Source organism: Panthera leo, chromosome A2 (genome assembly GCF_018350215.1).
Source record: "Panthera leo isolate Ple1 chromosome A2, P.leo_Ple1_pat1.1, whole genome shotgun sequence".
In the NCBI taxonomy this organism is placed as follows: Eukaryota; Metazoa; Chordata; class Mammalia; order Carnivora; family Felidae; genus Panthera; species Panthera leo.
In genome coordinates, this window is record NC_056680.1 from 5,300,696 (window position 1) to 5,318,335 (window position 17,640).

The 17,640-nt window shown below is 43.9% G+C and overlaps 2 long non-coding RNA genes across 3 annotated transcripts in view; one reads left to right on the forward strand and one right to left on the reverse strand.

Moving 5' to 3' along the window:
- On the forward strand, window positions 1-10,120 carry LOC122213858. Of its 2 annotated transcripts, XR_006199656.1 has the most exons (4): window positions 1-290; window positions 3,919-3,995; window positions 7,061-7,234; window positions 10,038-10,120. It is a non-coding gene; the product is annotated as an uncharacterized LOC122213858 (long non-coding RNA). The 2 variants fall into 2 exon arrangements; XR_006199657.1 differs by lacking the exons at window positions 7,061-7,234; window positions 10,038-10,120 and adding an exon at window positions 5,257-5,338.
- Window positions 5,339-17,640, reverse strand: part of LOC122213859 — a 24,321-nt gene continuing 12,019 nt past the window's right edge. The window contains exons 2-5 of the long non-coding RNA XR_006199658.1: window positions 17,012-17,135; window positions 9,015-9,142; window positions 7,084-7,199; window positions 5,339-5,413 (exon numbers count right to left, since the gene is read on the reverse strand). This is a non-coding gene — a long non-coding RNA (uncharacterized LOC122213859). The remainder of the gene's footprint in view (window positions 5,414-7,083; window positions 7,200-9,014; window positions 9,143-17,011; window positions 17,136-17,640) is intronic.

Below are 17,640 nucleotides of genomic sequence, written 5' to 3' on the forward strand. Positions count from 1 at the left end.
TAACCACAAGATTAAGGACTTTTCTCTCATTTCAGGGTTACTCAGACTTTGCAGCACCTTAGAATTACCTGGTAAAATTGGAAAGGACTGGTGTCTGGACCCCAGGCAGGATCAGTTGTATCTGTAGATTAAGGGAAGGGGGTGTGGAAGGCAACAGCACTTTGAAATTTACCTAGGCGACATAAATATTCAACTAATTGTGACAGCCACAGCATTAAGGTTGGAGAACAGCGAATTCATGGCAATCAGTGAAGAAAGAACCAATTAAATTACTTTCTGGATCACCTGGTGTGAGTAGCTCCTTGAGATGGGTGACTTCAGGGGTGGGCGGCACGAGGAATTCAAGAATGTGGAATGGGGTGATGGGCTCTTAAGAGTAGGAGGCAGCTTAAGGAAGAGAATAACAATTCTGGATAGACATTATCTCTCCGTGCACTGAGAGAGGAAAAAGGGGTAGCAGGAACAAATGCTCTGAGCGACTCATTTATATTTGTGATGTTTAATGTTTTTTTAAGTTGCAGTTTATTTATTTATTTTAAGAGAGAGAAGGAGAGTGCAAGTGGGGAAGGGGCACAGAGTGGGGGTGGGGAGAATCCCAAGCAGGTTCCACACCACCAGCGCAAAGCCCGATGCGGGGCTTGAACTCACAAACTGCGAGATCAAGCCCTGAGCCAAAGTCAGATGCCTAACCGACGGAGCCACCCAGGTGCCCCTGTGATGTTTAATATTTTAAACATTGTGATGTGAACAGTGAACCAAGCTGTAATCCTTGCTCCCACAAGGCTGTCCATTGTTGCAAGATGCACCACGGATTAATTTTACCGATTTATATGTTTATTTACAGGCAAGTGCACAGCATAGACTCTCCAGTGCATGATTCAACACTAGATTTCTAAGCTCCATCCCCACTGTTCTGTCAGTTATATTTGTAGATTCCTGTGGCTGTGTGGAGGCATGTTGGCTGCAGAAACCACAGTATCTATTCATTCCCCAACTGGTGACTAGGTATGAGGGGGGTCTAATAATGACAATTTGATATACATCTACATTGTGAAATTATTACCCCAGTAATTAATATATCCATCACCTCACTTAGCGATCATGTTCTTGGCAACACTTGAGATCTACTCTCTAAGCGAATTTCAAGTGCACAATACATAATTATTAATTATAATCACCTTGGTGTACATTAGGTCTCCAGAATTTATTCATCTTATGACTGAAAGACTGTACCTTTTAATCAAATCTTCCCTTCCCCCCCCCCAAACCCAGCCTCTGATAAACTCGACTGTATTCTGTGTTACTGTATGTTTGATTGTTTTTTTTGAGATTCCATATAAAAGTGAGATCTTGTAGTATCTGTCTTTCTGTGTCAATAGAATTGCTTTTTGTGTCAAAAGCAATACCACGTGCTTTTAAGGCTGGAAGCAATCTGATCAGGTACAACTAGTGGGTGGGACAGCTTGGCAAGGTCTCTTGAAGTTGTGCATGTGATTACCCTTTCTTTATATTTCACTTAATATAAAATCCTCCAGGTTTATCCATGTTGTTGCAAATATTTCTTTCTCATGGGTGAATAATATTCATAAATATGTATATATACATAGGTTATATAATAATCACATTTTCTTTATTCATCTGTTGATGGACACTTATTTTGTTTGCATACCTTGGCTACTGGGAATATAATGCTACAGTGAATATGGGAGTTCAGATATCACTTCCAGATAGTTATTTCAAGGGCCGCTGGGTGGCTCAGTCAGTTAAGCATCCGACTTTTGATTTCAGCTCAGGTTATGGTCTCACAATTCATGAGATCAAGCCCTGCATCAGGCTCTGCACTGACAGAACAGAGCCTGCTTGGGATTCTCTCTCTCCCTCTCTCTCTCTGCCCCTCCCCTGCGCTCTCTCTCTCTCTCATTTTTTTTTAAAAAGAAAAGACAAGACCATCCTTTCCCCACTGTGCATTCTTACTTTGTTGAAAATTAGTTGACTATATGTATGGGTTGATGTGGGGACTCTCTGTTCTATTGGTGTATCTGTTTTTATGCCAGTACCATAATGCTTTGAACACTATATTTTTTTAATACAATTTGAAATCAGAAAGTGTGATGCCTCCAGCTTTTTTTTTTCTCTTTGCTCAGAATTGCTTTAGCTATTTGGGATATTTTGTAGGTCCATATGAATTTTAAAGTTGTTTTTTCTATCTGTGAAAAATGCCATTGGGATTTGGATAGAAATTGCATTGAATCTGTAGATGGCTTTGGGCAGAACGGGCTCTTTAATTAACTATCTCATAATCTATGAACACAGGATATCTTTCGGTTTATGTATGTCTTCTTCCATTTCCTTCTGTGTTTTATACTTTTCAGTATTACAGATCCTTCACCTCTTTGAAATAAGAAAAAAATGAAACGCAACAAGCCAAAATGGTATGAGCCATGCCTGTGGTGTGGCAGAGTGAGACAGAGAGGGTTGAACCAAAGCAGTGAAAAATCAGAGAGAAACTGTGGCCTTACAGAGTCCAGAAGTGACAAGGAGAGAAAGAGGGAGCTGAGGTCAGGGAGGAGAGAGCCAAGGATGGAGAAAAGAAGCCTAGCCTGGCCAAAAAGCTTCCAGAAGTGGCAGATAGCACATTGCACTCAGGCTGGATTTAGAGTGGGCCCTATATGCAACGACTGGTGTTCTTGTAGGAAGAGAAGACACAGAGACATAGAGGAACAGAGACTGGAGTGATACTATCGCCAGAAGCTGGAGACTGTAGGCACCGCCAGGAGCTGGAAGGGGCAAGGAATGATTCTCTGCTGTTGATAAACCATGAATCAACTGTAGGACTCCCCCATTTATGCCCACTCAAACTATCAAAAGCTGATAGTACGTTGTCTTTAAAATCCTAATTATCACCTGGCTTATCACACGGATGTCCTGGAGATCAGTGACCATGCCCGATGCCATCATGTAAACTTTCCAGGTCCCCAGTTATCAATCTGAACACTTTTTTTTGGCAGTTTTACACCTTTATTTGACAATCACTGACTAACTATCATCCATATTAACTGTCTGGAGATTTTTGTGAGTGGTGACAGGCACACAGGTAACCAACATATAGAGCTGGTCTGGTGAATCTTCATCCTCATTATGTATTCCGGACTGCCACACACAGATACAGGATGGAACATTCCTTCTTCCTTTGGCCCAGGCAGCTTTGTTCAGCTCACATCTGGAGTTTCCATCTCCTTCGTGGCAAATGTCCAGATCTCTTTGAGTGCCAGAGGGCACACTTCTGGAAACCCACTCCACGAACACACTTGTGAATGTTGCTGTGTTCTCTGGACCCTGCCTCCTTGATGGCAGAATGGCCCTTCTCGCTACCCTTCTTTGTGGGAGCCATTCTGCCAGGTCCCGGTTGGAAAGGAACACCTTCATTTTTCAGTATAACTCCCTGGAATCATAGCCTACATCTGGGAACCGGCTGGGAATGATTTAAATGCATGGAGGAGAAAACCCAACTAAAATCAAGATAAAACAATTTAACAGAATATACAAATGGGAAGATTCAATGAGGGAAGAAATCAGCTGTTAATGGGAATAGAGTAGATTATGTCCAGACACAGATACATGCAGAATACAAATGAGGGGGGGCAGGGGTACCTAGGTGGCTCAGTTGGTTAAGTGTCTGACTTCAGCTCAGGTCATGATCTCACGGTTTGTGAGTTTGAGCCCCGCATTGGGCTCTGTGCTGACAGCTCAGAGCCTGGACCCTGCTTCAGATTGTGTCTCCCTCTCTCTGCCTTCCCCCGCTCTCACTTTGTTTCTATCTCAAAAAAAAATAAACATTAAAAAAAAATTTTTTAATGAGTGGGGGCAGGTCTTTCCCTGCCAACCCCCACACCCACCCCTACTGTGCTCTCCTCCCAGGTGGACTCAAACCCAGGCAGGCACTCCTCCTCTGTGACCTCACTCAACTCTGACTCCCAGAACTCCATATCTGGCAGGTAAGACCCTGTGTACTCCAGCTCCAACTCCTGTGCCATATAGGGCCCTGTGCCTGGATCCTACTGGGCTAGGGTGGGGCCATGAGATGTCCTCCTACCCCAGGACATTGGATAAGAAGATTAGCTCATCCTGAAGAGTCATATCTGCCCCAGTCCTGTGCCGGAATGAGCCTCTACCACAAAGCTGCTTGCTCTGGGAGGGAACTTTCACTAAGTTAAATCCAGAGCCTGTTGTAGGAGGCACAAGACATGCCTGTCCGCCTCCTCTCACTCTCTATCCTTTTGTGTTCCTGTCCTTGACCCTCTGAAATCAGCCTTCCTCCCTTGCCTCTGCCAAAAGTACTCTATCAAAAGTGTAAGGAAGTCCAGAAAATGCCGGATCCTTCTTTTCCTTCCTGACCCTAGTGAGAAGGTCTCCCCCTCTGACTTCTGTAATATTCCACCAAGTATTTGTTCGGCACAAATAATTACAACGTTTGTTAACCGAATGAATTGTCCATAAATAAAATGAAGTGTTTATTGGATCATTCCAGCATGTCCTATGCTGTGAGGCAGACAAGTTTCATCCAGAGCAAAGGCACTGAGCCTGCTGGCAAAGCTTTGTCTTCTCTCTTATCACATGAAATCCAATCTCTTACCCACCAAACCACCCACTATTTCATGTCTTTGTGTCCCAAAAGAGTTTAATGAAGAGCCATCTTACTATAACAAAGCATGGTGGCAGGGAGCGAGAAACAGGGTTGACAATGCAACAGAAAGCGGAACGTGCCTCACTGGCGAGTACCCTCCCCAGGGCCACCCCACTCGACCCTTTCACACAATCTTCTCCTACTTTTCCTCTAGTTGTCAGAACGTCCCTCTTGGCTTCTGGCTCTCTCTGCCTCCCTGGCAAGCCTGTCTGCCCCCAAGGCCTCAGCCAGCCTGTCTCTTGCTTTTCTCACTTTCTGAGTCTGTCTCCAGATATCTCCGAGTGTTACCGGTTGTCTGTAGACGGGTGGTGGGGGACAGAAACCCACCCTGGGGACCGTCCCTGCCCAACCAGAAGATGGCGCTGTGCAGAACTCAGGTCTGCCAGGTAGAGACCCAGCACCACCCACACCACCCAGCGCAACTACCTGTAAGGTATTTGTAAAGTCCAAAGTACTTAACATCTCCCCATCGCTGCTGCAGGCCTGGAGGCCCTGCAGTCTCCTGTATGCACAGATTTGCTGGGGCTTCTCCAAGGTTCTGTCCCATTGATTGTACCTGGTCTCATTGCCAGGATGAGAAGTTATCCTTGTGACCGGCCTCTCAAAAATGCAGCTGGTCCGCCTTATAGGAAGTGCAGCCCTTTCGCGACACCTCTGCTTGGACTCAGCTAAATGGACTTGTCTTTTCTTCTCTGAAGTCTGGGCCATCATGTTTCTTTTGAGCTTCCCCTTTGAAAACAAAATGAAACAGGAAATTTGAATAAGATGGGGGATGAAGGCCACCAACCACAAAGAACGGTCTCCACTCATCTGTATCTTCCACCCTCCTTTATCCACAGAGAAAGGTGTCTCGAATGGCACCGTTGTATCACCATCATCTGGAGGGTGGTTAACACTCAAGATTTCTGGACCTCAAGCCAAGTAGGTCTGGGGTGGGGCCAAGAATCTGCATGTCTAAGGGTTCCCAGGTGATGGTGATGCTGGTGCGAGAACAGTTCCTGGGATGATATCAAAGAGATGTGAGTCAAGGACAGAAAGCTTGAGGTCATTACCCAGTGCCAACTCCAGACCCTTTCTCCTCCACCACCTTCCCTGTAGGATGTGCCCATCTTACCACACTTGTCAATGTCAACCACACGCATGCTGGCTCCCCTCAACCCACCGTCATTTGGACACAGGGATCACAGGTTTCTTAGTATCCCAAGGCTTCAGGCTTGCAGTATCTCTTAACTGGGGTCTAGGATACACAACAACCTGGTTCTCCTACCTCTAGTGCCTCATCCTCAGTGAGATCTTGTCCCTCCCTTGTCTTGTCCCAACCCTTAGATAGTCACTCACTCTCACTTGCACACTCAAACCCCATCGTCACTCAACTATCCTCCTGTTCATGAATAAATAACCAGAAACACCATATTCCCATCACACATTTTTGTTTATTTGTTTGTACAAAGACCTCCATTGTAAAACCATTTTTCAAGGTTCTGGCAAGAACATTCTCCGTGCTCCTCCCTGTTAATGTCAGCTCCTCTTTCTGACTTAACACAACAATCGATGCTTCTTAGAGGTCAATCCTGCTCTCACATTTGTTACACATCCGCACCCCTGTCTAGGCCATTCATCCGTTTCCCTGGCTTCCAAATACAATTAATGGAACTAGAAATGCCCATAGAGTCAGTGCAGATCTGACTCTGACCCTGATACCCAATATCCACTCTCCCACTCACCTCATCAGTAATGACACTGATGACTCCACGAACAGTGACCAGCTCCGAAGTTGAACCAACCAATTCCCCCCAAAAATTCACTGCTATCTCAGTGTCCCCAAACCCACTTGCTAGTACTAATGTCCTGTGTAAACGTGAGTGTCATTCTGGCCACACCACACACTTTTAACAATAAACCATACATCCGCCCTCCTGAATTTACCTAAAGACTCAACTTCCGAATAATTCTTGAGCACTTTCAGTTTCCTATAAAATCCCACATCCCCAGTGACCTTTCCTGATCCAGCAACCAAGATTACATTTTCTGTGTTGATTTTTTTCAGTGTTTACTTGTATATGTATTACTATTTCTTTCATATTGCTTTTCTACAAACTGGATACTCGGCAAAGAGATGTGTACTTTAATGTTTAATTACACATGTGCAGTGGTTACATCCATAACCACTTACTGTTTTGCCATTGAAGGCACTTGGATTTATTTACGGAAAGAAATTATTCAAAGTCAAAAAAATACTTTCTACACTTTTTAAATAAATTCACTCCACCACAATTGCAATGACGTATCTCTCTTGTGGCATACTGCACTAAATCATCACTGTCCGAGATTTTTTAATCCTTTCTCTCTGGAATTTATTATAGCAATTCCCCTTAGCCACCGTTTCAGGTTTCAGTTACCTGAGGTCAACTGTGGTCCGAGGTCTAGAAGGAACGGTCTTCCCTCTGATGCGTCAGTTGTAGTCTCAGGCTACATCACAGTGCCTACCAGCACTCACCTCACTCCACGTCATCACCTAGGCATTTGATCAATCTCACATCATCAAATAAGGTGAGTATCGTACAGTTATGTACTCTGAGAGAGACTACATTCACATAACTTTATTACAGTATATTGTTATAATTATTCTATTTTATTATTGTTGTTAATCTCTTACTGTGTCTACTTTATAAATTAAACTTTATCATAAGTATGCATAGGAAAAAAACATATATAGGATTCAATACTCTCTATGGTTTCAGGTATCCACTGAGGGTCTTGGAACGTGTCCCCTGGGGACATGGGAGGAGTGCTATATAAGACTCTAATCACAATAATCTGTTTAAACTGCAAACCTAATCAATATGCCTTTCCTTTTAAACCTATCATTTATTTTTAAAGGGAAGCCACAAATCTCATTTCATTGCTTTTGTCTTGCCATAATTATTATTATACCACCCCTTTCAATACTCAAGAGGTCGCAGTTTAGAGGAAAAATTGTTTGATCTTCCAATTTATAGAGCACCTAATATATGCCAAGTTGTGCACTAAAACCAGAATTTAACTTAACAAAAATCACTGCCCACCCCACCCCCATTTATTTTAATCTCAGTAAGAGGAAAGAGTTAATACACAGAATAATGAGTATCTAATATCATGTCAGGTATAATTAACTACTGTGGTAAACAGGCTGATACAGACGTAGAGAGAGGGGTGGAGGAGGAAAGTAGGGAGGGATAACAGGACAAAGAAATTAACTACAATTATTTTTTTAATTTTTTAATGTTTATTTACTTTTGAGAGACACACACAGAATGTGAGTGGGGGAGGGACAGACAGAGAGGGAGACACAGAAGCCCAAGCAGGTTCCGGGCTCTGAGCTGTCAGCACAGAGCCTGACGCGGGGCTTGAACCCACGAACCTTGAGATCATGACCTGAGCCGAAGTCGGATGCTTAACCCACTGAGCCACCCAGGCACCCCAGAAATTAACTACAATTATTGATGAAGAGATTAAGGTGGGACTAACTGAGGACATATTTGAGCAAAGAATTGAATTAAAAAGAAAAAAAAAAAAAAGACCAAGCACATGTGGGTAAAGAATTTTCCAGAGAGGGGAACAATGTAAACAGTGGAGGACAAAAGGCTACTTCCACTTCCTGGTGATTTTGTTGGTTAAAACAAAACCACCAAACAAACACATCTAAGCCTATTTTCCCAAGAAAACTTCATATACTAAACAGTAATAATGCAACACCTTGAACATTACTTAAAAAACATTAACATCTTAGGGATGCCTAGGTGGCTCAGTTGGTTAAGCCTCTGACTCTTGGTTTCAACTCAGGTCATGATCTCATGGTTTGTGGGATCGAGCCCCAAATCAAGCCCCAAGCTGGCTCTATGCTCACTACACAGAGCCTGCTTGGGATTCTCTCTCTTTCTCTCTCTGCCCCCACTCCCCAACTTTAAAATAAATAAACTTTTAAAAAGTGAACACCTAAGAAACAGATTTCAATTAAGATATCTTCTTCCTTTAAAATCTGTCAGCTCACTTAAAGAGGTTTCACGGAAGGAGAAGTGCACCAGGGCTCCTGGGTGGCTCAGTTGGTTGAGTGTAGGACTCCAGCTCAGGTCATGATCTGGCAGTTTGTGACTTCAAACGCTGCATAGGGCTCTGTGCTGACAGCTCAGAGCCTGGAGCCTGCTTTGGATTCTGTGTCTCCCTCTTTCTCTGCCCCACCCCCCACTCACCATCTGTCTCTCTTTCTCAAAAATAAATAAACATTAAAAAAAAAAACAAGGATTGGTATACCAATGGGCACTCGTGTCAACAATATGGACTCCACACTCACCAGAACGGGCTGGTCTGGAGAACAGATGGGTACAGTTTCCTCCATGGCTGCCAAGTTGTCCTGATGCCTCCACTCCTGATGTGAGAACCCATGGCTTGCTGGAAAATGTGTGACTTCTGCCTCTGAGCCTGAGGCCCGTTTTATGGAGGAAGGGAGTAGATAATCCAATGAGTGGATAATGGAGAAGCAACATCCTGTCTCCTATCAACTGGAGTTGAGCAGTTGCAAAATCTTTTTATACAAAGACACAAATATTGGGTTTCCCAGCTGGCCCACTTGGAGGGGCATTCGACTCTTGATCTTGGGGTTGTGAGTTTGAGCCCCACATTGGGTGCAGAGATTACTTACATAATAAATAAACCTTAAACACACACACACACATACACACAGATGTGGGGCTATTGACATTGTCAGCTGTTGTAGATGAAATCATTAAATACATTTGTGTGTGAGGTACATTTGTATCTTGTGGTTTCTGTCCACATTTTAATGTTTCCTGTTTCCTCCCACTATGGATACAGTCCATAAAAACAGAAATGGAAGTTTCTATGTATAAAAATTTTCATACAACTTATGTTTTATTAGGAAAAAATTAGAAACTGTTTAAATGTTTCTCGGTAAAGGTATGTCCAAAATATTTATTAACAATTCTATGGAATATATCACAAAGACATTAAAAATAAATTAATAATTTGTGCATTTATAATTCATCTTATTGCCAGTAAATTTGAGAGTATTTCAACCACCTTACACTTTCCCTACCCTTTGACCTAAATAGTTAATGTTCCTTCACTCTCTTCATTTTACTGAGTTTGATTTAACTCTTTTATTATTATATTGTTCCTTTAATAAACTTACCAGTTGCAATCATATATAAATCTTTATGTGCTTAATGATTAATTATGATTCCTTTATTTAATATAGTCTAATATAATTACTTTTACCACCTTCCCCAAATGCTAATACCTTCCAACCCTTCCCATTAAATTTTTAAGCTTTCTGACTTTGTTTTGCTGTTCTCAGGCACCTTAATCCTGCATTGTGGTAGGGTCCCCTCCCTAAGGAAAGAAAAACAAGCAAACAAACACCTCAAGGCAACCTGGTTATATGTGTAAGTAACAACATCCCTCATGACCTTGTAACATGAGACCACTTAATCAGACTACATGTTTGTGTGTTACCATATATGGGAGACACAGAAGTAAAAAATGTAGAACAAAATTATGCCATGACCATGTGGTGTTTGGAGCTCAGTTCTTTGGGTACGAACCCAACTGAGTTGTTCTGGCACGAATAAAGTTGCTTCCTGGAAAGAAAAGACTCGGGATCATGACTCTGTGTGAGAATCCCACTACAGTATATATTTTAATCTCCAAGAGAGATTTCCAGAATTGCCTCATAAAGCAAAGTTCATTTGGGGGTGCCTGGGTGACTCAGTCGGTTAAGCATTCGACTTGGACTCAGGTCATGATTTCTCTCTCTCTCAAAAGTAAATAAACATTAAAAAATTTTTTTAATTTATTTGTAATTATAAATTATCCTTTCCTTCTCTTTGTTCCTTCCTGCAATCCTGGTTTTCAATCTGGGATTCCACTTGTTTGGATTAAAGAACTCACTCTAGTATTTTTTTCTAATTTAAGTGTGCTAACAATGAAATGTTTCATTTTTTATAGTTTTTCTTAAGACATCTTAAAAATTTTTTTAATGTTTATTTATTTTTAAGAGAGAGAGAGAGACAGAGCACGAGCGGGGGAGGGGAAGAGAGAGAGGGAGACACAGAATCTGAAGCAGGCTCCAGGCTCCGAGCTGTCAGCACAGAGCCCGATGCGGGACTCGAACCCACGAACCATGAGATCATGACCTGAGGAGAAGTTGGACACTTAACCCACTGAGCCACCCATGCTCCCTTCTTTAGCATTTTTAAAATGGTACTCTGTTGATATCGATCTTATTTAAGTTTTGTTTCAATACTACCAGTTAGCCTTTTTCTTGTTTATTTGGCCTCTGCCTTCTCTAAAATCTGTTTTTAGACAATGGCATCTCCTGTGTATTGACTTTGCTTACATGATGTTGACTTAATTACATCCGTGGGGTGATACCTTTCATCAACGTGGAACAGACTGTGGGTCCTCGCTTCTGACCTCATCCTTCCCCATGATCTCTCTGCTCTCCTGATCTCGTTTTTCTTTTAACTCTGTCCTGAGCTTACTAATATCATTCACCCTGTAGTTTTGTTGGGATATTTGCTCTTGAACCGTCTTCTGGTTTAGTAATCTTGCGTTTTGCTAGAAGGAATCAATTCCTTCTTAATTATTTAAATCCTTCATTTTCGTTCTACCATAAACATAATACATAACTTCGAAAAGAGAGCAGAGCAGTTTCACAATGAGGAGAAATGTTTTCATTTTGAAGCGGAAAAATACAACTTGAATCATAAGCTTAAATAAGTTCATCAAAATTCACCAGTAAGACGGGGGGCGGGGGACGGGTAGTGGACAACCTGGGCGAGAGAAGAAATTGGCATTATGTACATCTGGTAAAGTACATCAAGCCGAATTATGTAAATAATTCTGTCCAATAAAAAATAAAACTGAACACCCACTAGAAAAACGGCTCAAAAATCCTAGACTAGGAACCCCATCAAAAAAGGATAAACAAATAGAGTTAACATGTTAAAAAAAAAAAAAAAAAAAAAAAACCTGTTTAGTTTCAAGGAAATGCTAATAAAAGTCAATGAGACCCACATTCGCTGAAATGAAAAACCGTAATCCTACAGGCTGCCCGGGCTTATCGGGGACAGTCAGATCATTCCTGCAGGGAGAGTGAGAATCTAAATTAGCAGCACCGCTTTGGAAAACCAGCAGCACCCAGTGAAGCCATACGCACACCTGTGCTGTTTCAGGTAGACACACGTCCCCAGCACTGCGTCCGCAACCCACAAGCTCTGGTTGGGTCCCAGCGGCTGGAGGCTGAGCAGCGCCCGGCTAGAAACTAATCGAACGTGCGTCCGCGGGGACGGACATTCTCCCAGGCGTCTGCACCCACCCAACTCCAGCCATAAGAACGCACGAATTACTGGGATTGAAGAGTAAGAACGATCTCAGAAGTGCGACGCTGAGCCACAGCCCCCTCGGGAAGAGCCCCAGGACCGCGGGTCCCAGGTGGGGATTGACGGCTGCTCCAGGACCACGCAGGCAAGGCCCCCTGGACACTGGCGCCCCACATCCAGGCCCCAGGGATTTCCAGCAGCCGTGGCTCCAGGTGGCTGTGGGAGTTACTGCAGAGCGCAGGTGCTCGCTCCCAGGGCTGCTGGGGGAGGGTGGCTTGGCTGGCAGCTCCTTCCCCAGCCACCACCCCTTTGAGCCTCCCCCGGGGGCCGAGGACTCAGCTTTTCTCCCCAGGCGAACGGGGCATGTGGGGGTGCCTAGGGGCTCCGTCAGGTCAATACGGGAGGGGAATCAATATTGGAGAGGGATCCGTCTCAGCCCAGAAAGCAGTGCAGAAGAGGAGTGCGAGGCTCCCTGAGGCCACCAGCCCCTCCCCCGGTCGGGACCCTCAGCCAACCACTTCCCGGTGATCTCCCCCTCTGCCCTGAGCACCCTGGTCCTCCAGCCTCTCTCCAGCCCCGCACCCCCCCGGGGCTGCCGCCAGCTGCCCAGTCCAAGGATGCGCGTTCCGGGGCCTGGGGCTCTGGCCCCGCTTTGCGCGCAGATCTCTGCCTCCCTCGGCGAGTCGGGGGGCCCAGAACCTGCGGTGTGACCCATCGCAGACCACCCTCCCAGGCCTGCAGATGACTCTTCCAAAGGGATTGCCCCCGAGCATCCACCCCTCGGTCAAGAATTGGCACACGCCCTTCAGGAACAGCAGCCGCCTGCCTCTTTTACAGGGTGTACAGGACCCCACATCACCTGCACTTGGGGACACCATAGACACAAATACTGGGGACTCTTCCCCAAACCTTTGCTCTGCAACAGATGCTGTTGTGAGATCAAAAAAAAAAAAAAAAAAAAAAGACAAAAAACAAAAACAAAAAAAAAAACGACAACCTACAGTTTGGGGAGAAAATATTACAAATCTCATTCATCACAAAGCACTACTAATATACAGAATAGAGAACACTTCCTAATAGCTGGGGGGGGGGGGGAGGGAGGGAGGGAGACCCAGAGGGAAAATACAGGAAAGAATTCAACAGACATTGCACCAAGAAAAGCAGTTGAAAAGCTGTCCAACGTCACTCCACCTGAGGCCAATGCAAGTGAAATCCACTGTGAGATACTACAATCCAGCCCTTATGACCCTAAGGAGGACACTCTGGGGGCGGTATACAGCAGCTGGAACCCCAGCCCGTTCCTTGTGGGAATGCAAACTAGAACAACTACTCAAGGAAAATGGTGTGTAGTTTCTTCCTTCATTTATTATACACTTGCCGTTCACCCCACCTTTCCCATTCTGAGATACTTGAAATGAAAACATATGTTCATAAAAGCACCGAATGCCAAGGGTAACAGCAGCTTATTCACAACAGAGGATATGACTCCAGGGTCCCTCAGGGTAAATGGATGGATATTCAAATGGTGACCCATCCTTCACAGGGGATGTTCCTCAGCAATGAAGAGGACAGGACTTTTAAATTTGATTCCAAGTTTAAGTACAGTTAGAGTTATTGCAAATACTAATATTTGATTTAGCTACTTGAAAGATTATACATTAAGTGTGGGAAATTTAGCTCTGAGTCTTATAACAGTAAATCTTTTCATATCTACATACAGATCAAATGTATCTGCTCAAATTTAAGTTTGGAATCAGATACACTGTATCTGACCACACACTGGATTTCAAAGCTCTGAACGAAGACAAGTTATAACATATCTTACTCATCACTTTGGTGTGGATTATAATTCAAGTGATAACACTGGGTTTCTTGAGCTAAATAACATGTTTCAAAAGCGTGCTTGATCACCTTGTGTTTATTTTTGCCAATGTGTTTGCTTAAAAATTGGAAATGACACGTAGCGTAGCAGTTGTCATATTTCTGTTGGGCTTGGCTAGATAAAGCCAAGGATAGCCGAGCCCACAAGAGTGGGTAGGGTTGATTTCCCAAAGGAAAGGAAGTTCTACCAGCCCCTAGAGAGTGCCATCCACCCGCCCTCCTGCCAGTACATGTGTGCATGCACACACAAACTCAAAGTACCAGCATTTGCTCTCGCTCGCTCTCTCACATACACAATTTGTAACACAATTACACAGGCACACTCTCTAAATTGGCCTGGGATCAACCCCAAATGTCCATCAGAATTTCTCAAATGTCAAGAGGCTGCTAATCTAAGACGCCCTTGTAGCTCCAACCAATCACATCAGACCTTGCTAACAAATCCGCTGGTTCTGCCCCATGTGACAACACATGAAGGATCCCCCCAAGACCTCATTCTGTCCCCAAACTCTTCCCCTTTCCTGAGACCACAGGAACATCTCCAAAGCTCAACCTCTGTGAGTGCCCACCTTCAATGTTAGTGGTGTTTGCATGCTTGGGTCCAAGGAGCGTCCAGTGTTGGCTCCTAACAAGGGTTTGCACAGAACTTGAACATGCAGCCTGCGACATCCACCTCCATGTGTTTAAGGTCTCTCATGATGCAGGATGGAGACAGAGGTAGAAAGAAAGGGGCTGGTGTGGGTCAAGTCTCCCTGTGCCAATACATTCTGGTATACTTGCTGGGGAATCTAGAATTCTTTTTGTTTGTTTGTTTGTTTGTTTGTTTGTTTTTGAGAGAGAGACCGAGAGGCAGAGTATGAGTGGGGGAGGAGTACAGAGAGAGGGAGACACAGAATCCGAAGCAGGCTCCAGGCTCTGAGCTGTCAGCACAGAGCCTGACGCAGGGCTTGAGCTCACAAACTGTGAGATCATGACCTGAGCCGAAGTCGGATGCTTAACCCACTGAGCCACCCTGGCGCCCCTGTAGAATCTAGAATTCTAAGTCTAAACCTGGTCTTCCAGGCTGTGACGAAGATACATTTGCAAAGTAGGACAAGGGGAGTCCTTGACTTGGGAGTGTGTTTGCTATGAACATCTAGGTATGTGAGTGGTACTGGCACCATTTGTAACCTTGATCAAAAACCTGACAACCTCATAGGAAAGAGCACAAGGGGAAATAAAAGAAGTAGAACACAGGATTCTACTTCTTGTAGAATAATGGGATAGTATTTTAAAATATTGTGCACACGTATACTTTCCAAAGATAAAGGTTGAGTTTCCAAAGTCAAGCCAGTCATTCCAAGATGAGAGCCCAGGGTCTTCCAAATAGGAGACCCAGTTAGTGAAATGAACACCCAATGTCTCCTCTTCTTTGACTGTTGCATCTGAGCAACAGTATCTCCTTGCCTTGTCTTCTAACACTTGGACTCATGCAGGTTCTGTCTTCAGCCCAGAGCTCCTCCCCTTGCTCCAGAAAAGGCTCAGCCAAGCCTGACAACCATCTCCACTCCCAACCCATAAGTCCCCTCCCTCCCCGCCTGAAGAACTTAGAAATCCTAAGCTTTGGCCTCAAAACACTGAAAAGGCTCCTGCCAATCTAAATAAGTTGGTCTGAGATGCATGGTTAGGTGCAGATTAGAGTATTTGCAATACGTGCAACGTAGTCCCATCTGTTTACTCATCACTGTTATGGAGTCTCTCTACACATGTGCTCATGCAGAGTGCCAGTCACATGTTTCAGGAGCTTAAACTGTCGGAAGAATATATGTATTTAATTTATTTGTGATACATGGGTACAGACCTTGTGATATGTCATGTGTCCCAAGCATTTTCAAACATCAATTCCTTTAATACCCTAAATAACCTTACACTCCATCTACTCAAGATCACCAATTGACAGGGGCCCCTGGGTGGCTCAGTTGGTTAAGCATTGGACTTTGGCTCAAGTCATGATCTCCAGGTTCGTGGGTTCACAGATTGGAGCCCCATATCAGGTTCTCTGCTGTCAGCATGGAGCCCACCTTGGACCCTCTGTTCCCTTCTGCCCCTCCCCCCATGCCCATGCATTTTCATTCTCTCTCTCCCTCTCTCTCTCTTTCTCTCTCTCCTCTCTCTCAAAAATAAATAAACATTAAAACAAATTACCAGGGGTACCTGGGTGACTCAGTTGGTTAAGCCTCTGACTTGGGCTCAGATCGTGCTCTCGCGGTGCGTGAGTTCGAGTCCTGCGTTGGGCTCTGTGCTGACCACTCGGAGCCTGGAGCCTGCTTCAGATTCTGTGTCTCCCTCTCTCTCTGCCCCTCCAATGCTCACAATCTCTCTCTCTCCCTCTCTCTCTCTCTCTCTCTCTCTAAAATAAATAAACTTTTTTTAAAAAATTTTAAATCACCAATTAATTGACAGAGGGAGAATCAAGGCAAAAACAAGGTATGTAAGTGACCCAAAGTCCTATACCTACTAAGGGGTGGAGCTAAAATTTGAATATAAGCCATTTAGTTAGCTCTTTATTCCGTGCTCATACATATGACATTTTCTTCCCAAGTCTTCACGCTATAAAAAACTTTCATGTGAAGCAGTTATGTATTTCTTATCCAATAATGTCATTATTTTATATGTAAGTGAAAAACAAAACACCCAGAGAGTAAACATTCTCACATATACACACCAAAGTTTAATTCTACTAAAATCTCTTATTCCTGATACTTAATACAGAAAACATTTCAAAATGTTTCTTCCCAGCCTGAGAGGGTCCCCCAGGAAATCCCATTGGCACCCTTTAATAAACAAAGGATGGGCTGAGAATGGGTCTCAGGGAAAAGGGTGACCTCAGGAGTTACCACTGAATCACACTATTGGTGTGAGAGCCTAAGCAAGTGGGATTTAGGCTCTATAGTGTTTCAGCCTAGGTGCTAATTTTCTAGATGTGTTTTGGAGGCTAGTGTTGAAGTACAGGAAAAAAGGATGGGTCCCTGTATCTTTGGGGAAATGGGAAGAGAGAGACAGAGATAGAAAGGAAATGACCATTTACCTCCACAGCATTTTGGGGTGGGGGAAATCCAGCCTAAAAGACACAGTCTTGTGCCTGGAGTAACTCAAGGGGTTGCATCTTCTTTGATCAAAACATACAGCCCATCTTCATGGACCTGCTTCATCTAAAAAGGGTAAAGGAAGGAGGAAACACTTTAGTGGTCTTGCTTGACAGTGGTATTGGTGAGGGTAGTGACTGTGACTGGCTCATCTTTGCAGCCCCAGCAAATAGACTCTGGAACAAAATAAGCTGAACGAAGTCAATGGGTGGTTGGGCTTTCAAAGTCTAGAATAAAGTGCAGAAAGAGAAGATTTTCAGGAAACACTGGCCACTCTGGGGGATGGCCGTGCTCCTTTTGTCCCTACATACTTGTTTGGGAACATACAGAATCCAAGATGAAGTCCGTCCCTTGGAGAAGCAGAATTTCAAGGAGGTAGGAGTGTGGTCCCTGGTGCTCAATAAAGTCAAACTTTGTCCAGTGTCTGGACATGTTGTCAATGAGAAGTTAAATTCTATCTGCCCGAAAATCATTAACTAGGCCTTAACAGAATTGAAATAAATGTCTTGAAAAGTTATTCTGTTCATTGAAGTCTTATTCACAATAGCCAAGATATGGAGATAACCTAAAA